The following is an 8440-nucleotide window of genomic DNA, read 5'->3' on the forward strand; positions in this document are numbered from 1 at the left end:
GCTGAGTCACCTGTTGAGCATCCGTTAATTTCTTTCCGAAGGTCAGATGTGTCAAGGACATGTCATCCAGTATGAGTCCAAAGGTTGCAGCTTGTTCTGTAAGGTCATCCCTCATATGTCTGTACACCAGCTCCCTCTGAGTGATGAGTTCTCCAGCTTCAAAGCGAACCACCATGGACTTTAGGATCTCAGTAGTGATGACAGCAGCATGCACTCGTCATACCCCTCTCCGATGCTGGTGAAGATGAGAGGAAGCTGGCTGACCACGGGCGGGAAAAGGATGCACAACTTCATGTTGACATTCTGTAAATCTTTGCTGCCAGTGATGACTGGCACATTATGTGGTTAAGAGCTGCAGTTGAAGATAATTGGTTTCTGTGGGACTAGCAGATGGCATAGTGAACTCCCACATGGTAGACTACTGTTGGGTCCCTGACCCAGTGGCTTAAAACTCAGGCCAGGTGCATGTGCCTGACTGCCCAAAATCCAAAGAGGAGAATGGAGACGGGATTGCAAAATGGCCATCCCTCCTGGGAGGTGATTTCTTGCTTTCTGTCTCTCTCTCCAGCACGCACATGCGCCCTATAGCAGAAATCTCTCTGAAAAACAAAAATTGGTTTCTGTACCCAGGGAATGAGAAGGTGAGTCCCTTCCCTTACCATAATGTTCTGTACTCCACAGAATTGATCAGAGATTACAATGGCTCTGTGCCCAGCATCACATAGAAGGCAGAGTTCACCATGCCCCCTGTAACAGCTAAGACCAAGCCAAACTTGCCAATAGACTCAAACACTTAAACAGCCATCCTTCCTAATGTTGGACCCACTCACACCTGCTTCCACTCTGACCTCCACATCAATTTCCCAGCCGCTTCCTTTCCTTTAAGGGAAGGTTTCCATTTTCTTCGTATCACAGAGAACAACCAGATAATTACTTTTCCACCATACAGTGCAGTCAACCTACCTCAACACTTGGTGCATTTGGCCTGAACAGTAGCATTTTACGTAATTAATGCTTCTTTAAGTCTTTAGGGATTTCATTTTCTAAGAGGATTGGGCCAGAACAAGTCCAACTGTAACTAATCTCTGCATTTCCTTTGGGACCCACTGGCAAATGCTGTGAGAAATGAGAGAGGAGTCTTCCGATGCCACACCAGTTCCCATCTGTGGCTACAAAGACTGCAGTTGACTTAGCTCCCTCCACTGTGCAGAGAGACAAGGAAAACTCAAATGCACTCAGATGGAGGCCCAGTCAGAAAGCAACTGGGGCCCTACATCATGTCAGAGAAAGGAGTTCATATATGTGTTAGAGACAAAGCAAAGTTTGGATTAGGGAATAAAAACTGGGTTTCACTATGGTGATTGTGAAAACTAGTTAGGTTGGAATATTCAGATCACTGAACAGATAAACTTCATACAGAATCTCAGCTGGTCCCCGAAACCCCAGGAACATAGGGGTACTTCTCAATGGATAAAAACCAGATAGGACAGCAGTGCAGCAGCCTTAGAGAGACCTGCAGAAATGCTCACAAGCCTCCCTTTAAGGGAATGTACTGTGCTCACTCTCTATAGTGTCTTTGCATGAGAGATGGACTCATGGCCAGGCAGATAGGCTCATCCCGTCAGCAAATCCTTAGACAGCAGTTCAGCAGAGAGGGCACCTGTGCAGGCCCCTGCCTGATCACCCCAGGCCCCTGCCTCACCACCCCAGGAGCTTCATCATTCCAGGCCTCCACTGTGAGAGAGCATCCATGCAGGAAAACCACTTTGAAGGGAAACTGATTTCCCTGGGTATTCCTTGGCTGTCTCATTCTTGGCTAGTGAAGAATTCTGTGAAGGCATTTCATTGGCTATCTTTTTGGAAATATCATTACCACCTTCCTCAGGTAATATTTGTGCTCATGCTCAGAAACACATAGCATCTCTGATTATATTTTTTTTTAATTTTTTAACCTTCTGTTTTGAGAGCATTTCAAACCTAGAAAAGTTGCAAGCACAGTCCTGAGAACCCCAGTCTGCCTCTCATCTAGTGTGCTAACTTTGTCTGTATCTAAAAAACTCTTCCTCTTTTTTTTCCTCTCCCTGCCACTGTCTCTGTCTTTCACATATTTTTTTTCTAATTGATGAATTGTAATCCTTGCTATTGCTTTACCTTAGAGTCATGAGATAGGAGCATCCTGATATACTTCCAATCAGATGCCAAAATGTTTTTTATTAAATTCTAAAGATAACAATCCCACCCTTCTTTCTATAAGGACGCATTGTAATGAGGGCTTTTTTCCTAACTTTTAATGAGTTGAGTAGTTTTAGTCTTACATGAGAAAGAATTTTGATAGTAAATAAATTTGAGGAAAATGGGTGAAACAAAGAAACAGGCTTCTTGGGCCTCTGCAGTGATGGTATGCCACTCTGAGAAAGATGTGTAGTTTGCTTCCACACCTCTTTTCAAGGAAGTACGTGGTAGAGAGACACTTTGGAAATCCTCAAACTAGAAGAAATACCAAGGCTCAGGTTGCTTCTGCTTTCTTTCTAGGCAGTTCTAGGAGGCAAAAACTCTGGAGCAGCATAGGAAGAAAGGTCAGCTTCATCCTCTCCAGTGTGCTAGGGTTCTCAGGATCCTTTCTATTCCTGCCTTCCATTTATTGTGGGATCATAGGCAGAGGCCTTTGAAGAGAACATGCAGAAGCCTGCAGTTCCATTTAGGGGTATTACTTGGTTTCCTTTTAATTGACATTCAGGCTCTGTCTAACTTCCTGCTGCTATTTTGTTAAATAACTGTGGTTTAATAAAGATGAAAACAGCCCTGTAACAGACTTTATAATTGAAGCTTTACCTACCCTGAAAATGTTGGGACTCTGAAATAGTACTTAGACCTGAACCAGTGTTGAGCTACTTAGGAGTTATTAATGGGAGATGATTAATTCTTGTTGTGAGCAAAACAAGAGCATTCTTAAGTAAATAGCTTGGTTTTATGGAAACTTTTTTATTTTTATGCAGTTTTTTTTAAGTGTACAATTAAATGACTTTCAGTAAATTTAACAAGTTGTGCAACCATTACTGTAAACCAGTTTAAAAACATTTCCATCATCTCAGTGTGGTCCTTCCAGTCTGTTTACACTTGCCCCTAATTCCTAGCCCCAGACAACCTCTTATCCATTTTCTGATTCCATAGATTTCTGGATATTTTCTATAAATGGAATCATATAAGATGTGGCCTTTTGTGCCTTTTTTTTTTTCACTTGTTAGCATAATGCATTTGAGGTTTTTCTCATTTTATAGGAGTTGTCATGTGTCGGTATGTTCATTTGTATTTCTGAATAATATTTCATTGTATGGATAAAACATGTTTTGTCTCTTCAGTTGTGTGAACATTTGAGTTGATTATAGTCTTCAGCTATTAAGAATAATGTGACTGTGAACATTCTTATGTAAGTTTTTAAAGGGGAAAATAAATACATCAATGATACTTAGAAGCTTGCTGAAGTTTTGCTCTCTTGGGGATGATTTTTATAATAAATAATGTTTTATTTTATTTTCCTTGATCAGCTAAAACTAAGCTCTAATAAGTAAAACTTTGGGAGCCAGCAGGTGGCATGGAGGTTAAGACTCTGGATCCCACATGACCAGATGAACCAAGTCCCAGACCTGGTGGCTTGAAAATCACTCCAGGCACATGTGTGTGCATGCCCCAAATCCTGAGAAGAAAATATAGAAAGGATTGCACCATGGCCATCCCACTTGGGGAGTGATTTCTCTCTTTCCTTTACCTCTTTCTGTCTCTCTGGTGAGTGCATGTACCCTATAGTGAAAAAACTAAAAAGAAAAAGAAAAAAGAAAGGTAAAACTTTGTGAAATAACTCTACAGTTTACTTTTTATTTACTGAACTTAAAAAAATTACAGAAATATCAAGCAAAATTCTCTGAGGAGGTGGAAAACATGTTGCTTGAGAAGCGATTTATTGACACTTCAAAATGTCACCTTTGTCCAGAAAGAGCCTTCTGCTCTGGCTGTAGGTAGCTCACATTTCATTTGGCTCTATTCCTGGACAAATCCCCAGTGCTGTTCTAAGAAAGTACCCCTAAAGCAGCCTGGATGAAAGAAACCAGATGCCACAGGCCATATATTATATGATCCATTTATAGGAGATATCCAGAAATCTATTGAGTCAGAAAGTGAATGAGAGATTGTCTGGGGCCAGGAATGATAAGTATAAACAGGGTTTCTGTGTGTTCATAGGCCATTCCATGAAAAGCATATGCCTGTAGGCAAATTCAAGTAGCAAGTTCTCGGATGGCCGCCACCGATTCTTGAAGGAAGAAAGCTAATCGGATATTTGCTAAATATCCTACTTTCTAATGCAGGGAGAAGATGGGGAATTGATCAGGAAGCCAAGGTATTGATTAAGACTTGGTCTCTAAATTGCTTAGCAAATCAGTTTCACAAAAGTCATTTTGTTGAGACTTTTATTTTCTGCCTTAAACTGCATCTTACTTCCATACATAATTTTGCCAGACTGTTTTTGTACAGACTGTTGTTTCCTTGGTGACAAATTAGAATTAAAATAAAGATCATTTTGTTCAACCTGATTTGCTTTATAAGGCAATTCTTTTTTAAGGCCAAGGTTAACAAATGTGATTTTTTTAATTAATTAACAGCAGTGAAAGTGCCATTTTAGAATATGATTGTGTGATCCAATAATAAGTAATAATAATTAATAAACACACAAGTACCGGGAGATGCTGGCATCTAGAATCTTCTTGATGCCTGTCATTAGGAAATGTAAATGTTTTTATTACAGCTCTGTTTTTATATTTTAGACCTTTAAATAACACTTTTTTTAAGGGGAGAAAGGCCCCATGGCCTAGTGGTTAAGAAGATAGATCCTGGGGCTGGCAAGTGACGTGGTTAAAAGGCACTGGATTCCCACATGGCTGACTGTGGTTCGAGTCCTGGACCTGGCGTCTTGCTTTCTCACTTTGTCTCGCTCTTTCTCACTCTGTCCCTCTGTGGTCAAATTGAAATAAGCAAATGAATAAATAAATAAAGTTAAATAAAATAATTCTTTGAAAAAAAAAAAAAGATAGATCCTGCATGGCTAACCACACAGTTCACATCCCACAGCCCCCAGCAGCTTGCACATGCACAACTACAACAGGATGGAGAAATGGAAGAAAAGGGGTTGCAGCGTGACCATCCCAAGAAGGGGGTTTTCTCCCTTCCTCTCTCTGTCTCTCTCTGGCAAGTGCAGGCTCCCTCTCTCGAATTTAAATAAATAATAATTTTTAACTCTTTTTTTATGTGTTTGTTTTGAGCTGGCTTTAGATCACAGGTCTATTTGGAGTCCAACACATCTTAGTATCAGAGTTTCATCCTCACAAAACATCGCTGCTGCCAAGTCAAGGGAGTTCAGGCAGTTTTTTTTTTCAGACAAGGCATTTACTCAGACAGTTGGCAAAGCCAAAGGAAGAACTCCTTTGTGGGCTACCTGTGCCGGAACGCTGAGTGCTCACTGCCAGATGAAGCAAATAAACTGTGGTGAGGACATGCTGGCATTCGTGCAGTAAGAAAGGCATTCTGTGTCTAGGTCTCACCCTAGCCTTCTTGTAGATTGTTTCTCCTGTGAATTACCTCTGATATTTATGCCTCTGTGTGTGTGTGTGTGTGTGTGTGTGTGTGTGTGTGTATTTGGCAGGGTGAGGAGTGGAGGTGGTAGTCCTCATGAAATCCTACTAGCTTCTTGTCAGCAGAAAAATTCTGAAATGATCTGAGAGAAAGGCGACTTCTGAGGCTGTCTGTCTCCCCTCCAGCCTCTGGCAGCACAGGTTCTGAGGACTGGTGGGAGGGTGGGCATGCTGAGTCAGTGGTCCTGTGCGGGCAGGCGGGTTAGCAATTGCATTAGCCAAGAGACAGCACAAGGGTTCTTTATGAGGAGTGGAAGGCCCTGGCTCAGGCCCCAGAGGAGTGTCTGGGGCATCCCTGCCTGTGGCCTCCTCTTCCAGCCGGCCACAGCACAGTGGTTCCATGAGCAGAGCTTGCCTTTTCTTGCCTCAGGGAGCCAAGTGGCTAGGCATTGTGGATGACTCAGTGCTTGGCAGCTGGAGGCTGCTTTGAGCATTTTCGGTCCCTTTTGTTCAGCCTGTGGTGTGGGCGGGCGGATAAGGGCTGGTAAGCTTCCAGCTGGAGGGCACTATGACCCCTTCCCTTTGGTGCTTCTCTGCTTCCATAGGTGGGAGTGATTTCTCCTCTCACTATCTTGCAGCTCTGCAGTTCCATTTCCATGGCATTCAGTTCCTACCAGGAATTAGGTTAGTGTTCTCATTCACATTTTTAAATTTAATTTTTAAATGCAATTGGTTGGACTGAACTCCTAAATAGAAAGTTGCTGTTCTTTTGTGGACAGTTGCATGACTCATCTCCCAAGCCCTCCAAGGTGGTTAGGAGTTAGGACTTTGGAGTTAAGTAGCTTTTTTTGACATTGGCCAAATTAACTTCTGAGTGTTGGTTTCTTCAGTTAGGAAAATGGGAATCGTGTTGGTTTAAATGAGATGATACTTGTCAAATGCACAGTGACACAGGCCTGGCACCTACTAGCTGACAATGGTGGTGCCAAGCAGCAGAGTGATCAGTTTATACTGATCTAGTCACATAGCCCATCTGTGATCTTTCCCAAACCAGATAACTGCTGGGCATTTATTAGCAGGACATAACACTAAGCCCTTAGACTGCTCCTAAAAATGAAACCTCCATTAACCTCCTTGACCTCAGAGTCAGAGCTTTTGGGTGTTTTGAGTCAGTATTTTTAGCTGTCTCGTTTTCATAGATTTGGGCAACTGCTCATTCTTTGATAAAGCAAATTCAAGTGTTTAGTCAAAGAAGAATAGTTGCAAATTATAAATCAAGTGTACCTTTTTTTCAAGTTCAGGGATGAGGCTGGTTTTCAAAGCATGTACTCTGTAAAGGAACAGTTTCTGTCCTTTGAAATAAAATTAATTAATGGTGAAAATTCTAAAGGATAGTGCAGTTAAAGTTCCACTAGCTATAGAAGAGGATGTGACCGCTTTAAATTTTCTTTCCTCTTTCCATTTGACCTGAATGGGTCAGGTTTAAAACAACAACAACAACAACTAAAAAATAACAACAACTCGGTTTTCTTCTTTATATTTGCTTTTCTCGAAAATATCTAAGGTTCTGTCATCAAGTCAGCCATCCTTGGAATTGTGTGTAGCAAAGACATCCAATTTCAGTAAAATTATTGCTGTCATGAGTGTTTTCCCTGTGTCATTCACGCACTTTCAGCCTCAAGACAGCTGTGAGTTAGAGACTGTCATTTCTACTTTCTGGAAGAACTCAGAGAGGTGATCTGCCATCATATAGCTATTGAGTCGTCAGAAAAGTTATGATGCATTTTTGCATAGATAAATACATCATAACTTTCCCAATGATGCAATAGGTTTGAACTTCCCAGGAACTTTTTTACTGGGCATTGCTCATAGTTTCTTAAGTGAGATGATCATTCTTTTCTTCAGTAAATATAACTCTAAAAGGATCCTCACAATTGAAATCTAAGTAAGGTAGGAAAGTGCTGTGTTTGTGACTCCATTTAAATTTTACTGTTTGGGATCTAAAACAACAAGCTATCCCAAAGTGATGAGGACTGGTGCTGACAGACTTGATGTCAAGACTGTGGAAAGGACGGAATGAGCTGAAGTGAGGAAGATTTGGGTCAGAAGAGGGCCTCCCCTTCCACTACGGAAGCCACACTGTTACAAGGATTGACAACTGTTCTTCAGCCTATCACTGATTCTTGCAGAAAGCAAGTGTCTGGGGCCTTTGCAAAGCCAAGCGGCTGGGACAGTCAGAGCAGTAGGGAACTCGATGATGTCCCGGGAGGAAAGATTAGAAATGGTAGTAGCTAAACTTAGCTCCCTGGATAAACTGCCTGTAGAAGGAAAAGAAGATGGATTTGGAGGGAGAGGGGGTTGGGAAGACTTAAAGGAGTAGCAACAGGTTTATGACACTTTAGAGACATGTGTGGATGAGTCTTCACAGGCTCTCCTGTGGCGTCGCAGAGACCTATGGATTTGACATCATGCCATGGTTCTGTCTTCAAAAGAGGGAATAACTGAGCGCAATGTAAGTGAAACCAGAGTGTTGCCTGTATGGGTGGAAGGACATTTTTAGTTCTCAGGTGCTTTCCTTTGGGAGAGACTAACAGGATTGATTACTTTGATTTCTGTCATAATTAGTGAAATCCTCACTTGGATCCTCCAACCTGGTGTCCTACTGTGCACCAGTAGAACATTGAGACTGACTAAAGGGAGATGTGGAAAACAGGCGTACAGACTTAGAGAGGCAGCAGCACTTAGAGGGGAGACTGATCTCTCCCCTCCTTGAAAATACTGGATAATTCACAATTTACTGTCTTTGTAGTCATTTCTCA

At 41.8% G+C, this 8440-nt stretch overlaps 1 protein-coding gene and 1 pseudogene across 1 annotated transcript in view; one reads left to right on the forward strand and one right to left on the reverse strand.

Moving 5' to 3' along the window:
* LOC102500994 (prohibitin pseudogene) overlaps positions 1-999 on the reverse strand; it is a 1376-nt pseudogene extending 377 nt beyond the window's left edge.
* The window catches only part of GNA12 (G protein subunit alpha 12), a gene marked incomplete at its 5' end in the record, with an annotated part of 98742 nt that overhangs the window by 75171 nt on the left and 15131 nt on the right, over positions 1-8440 (forward strand).

Source organism: Tupaia chinensis, unplaced genomic scaffold (assembly GCF_000334495.1).
Source record: "Tupaia chinensis unplaced genomic scaffold, TupChi_1.0 Scaffold145208_1, whole genome shotgun sequence".
In the NCBI taxonomy this organism is placed as follows: domain Eukaryota; kingdom Metazoa; phylum Chordata; class Mammalia; order Scandentia; family Tupaiidae; genus Tupaia; species Tupaia belangeri.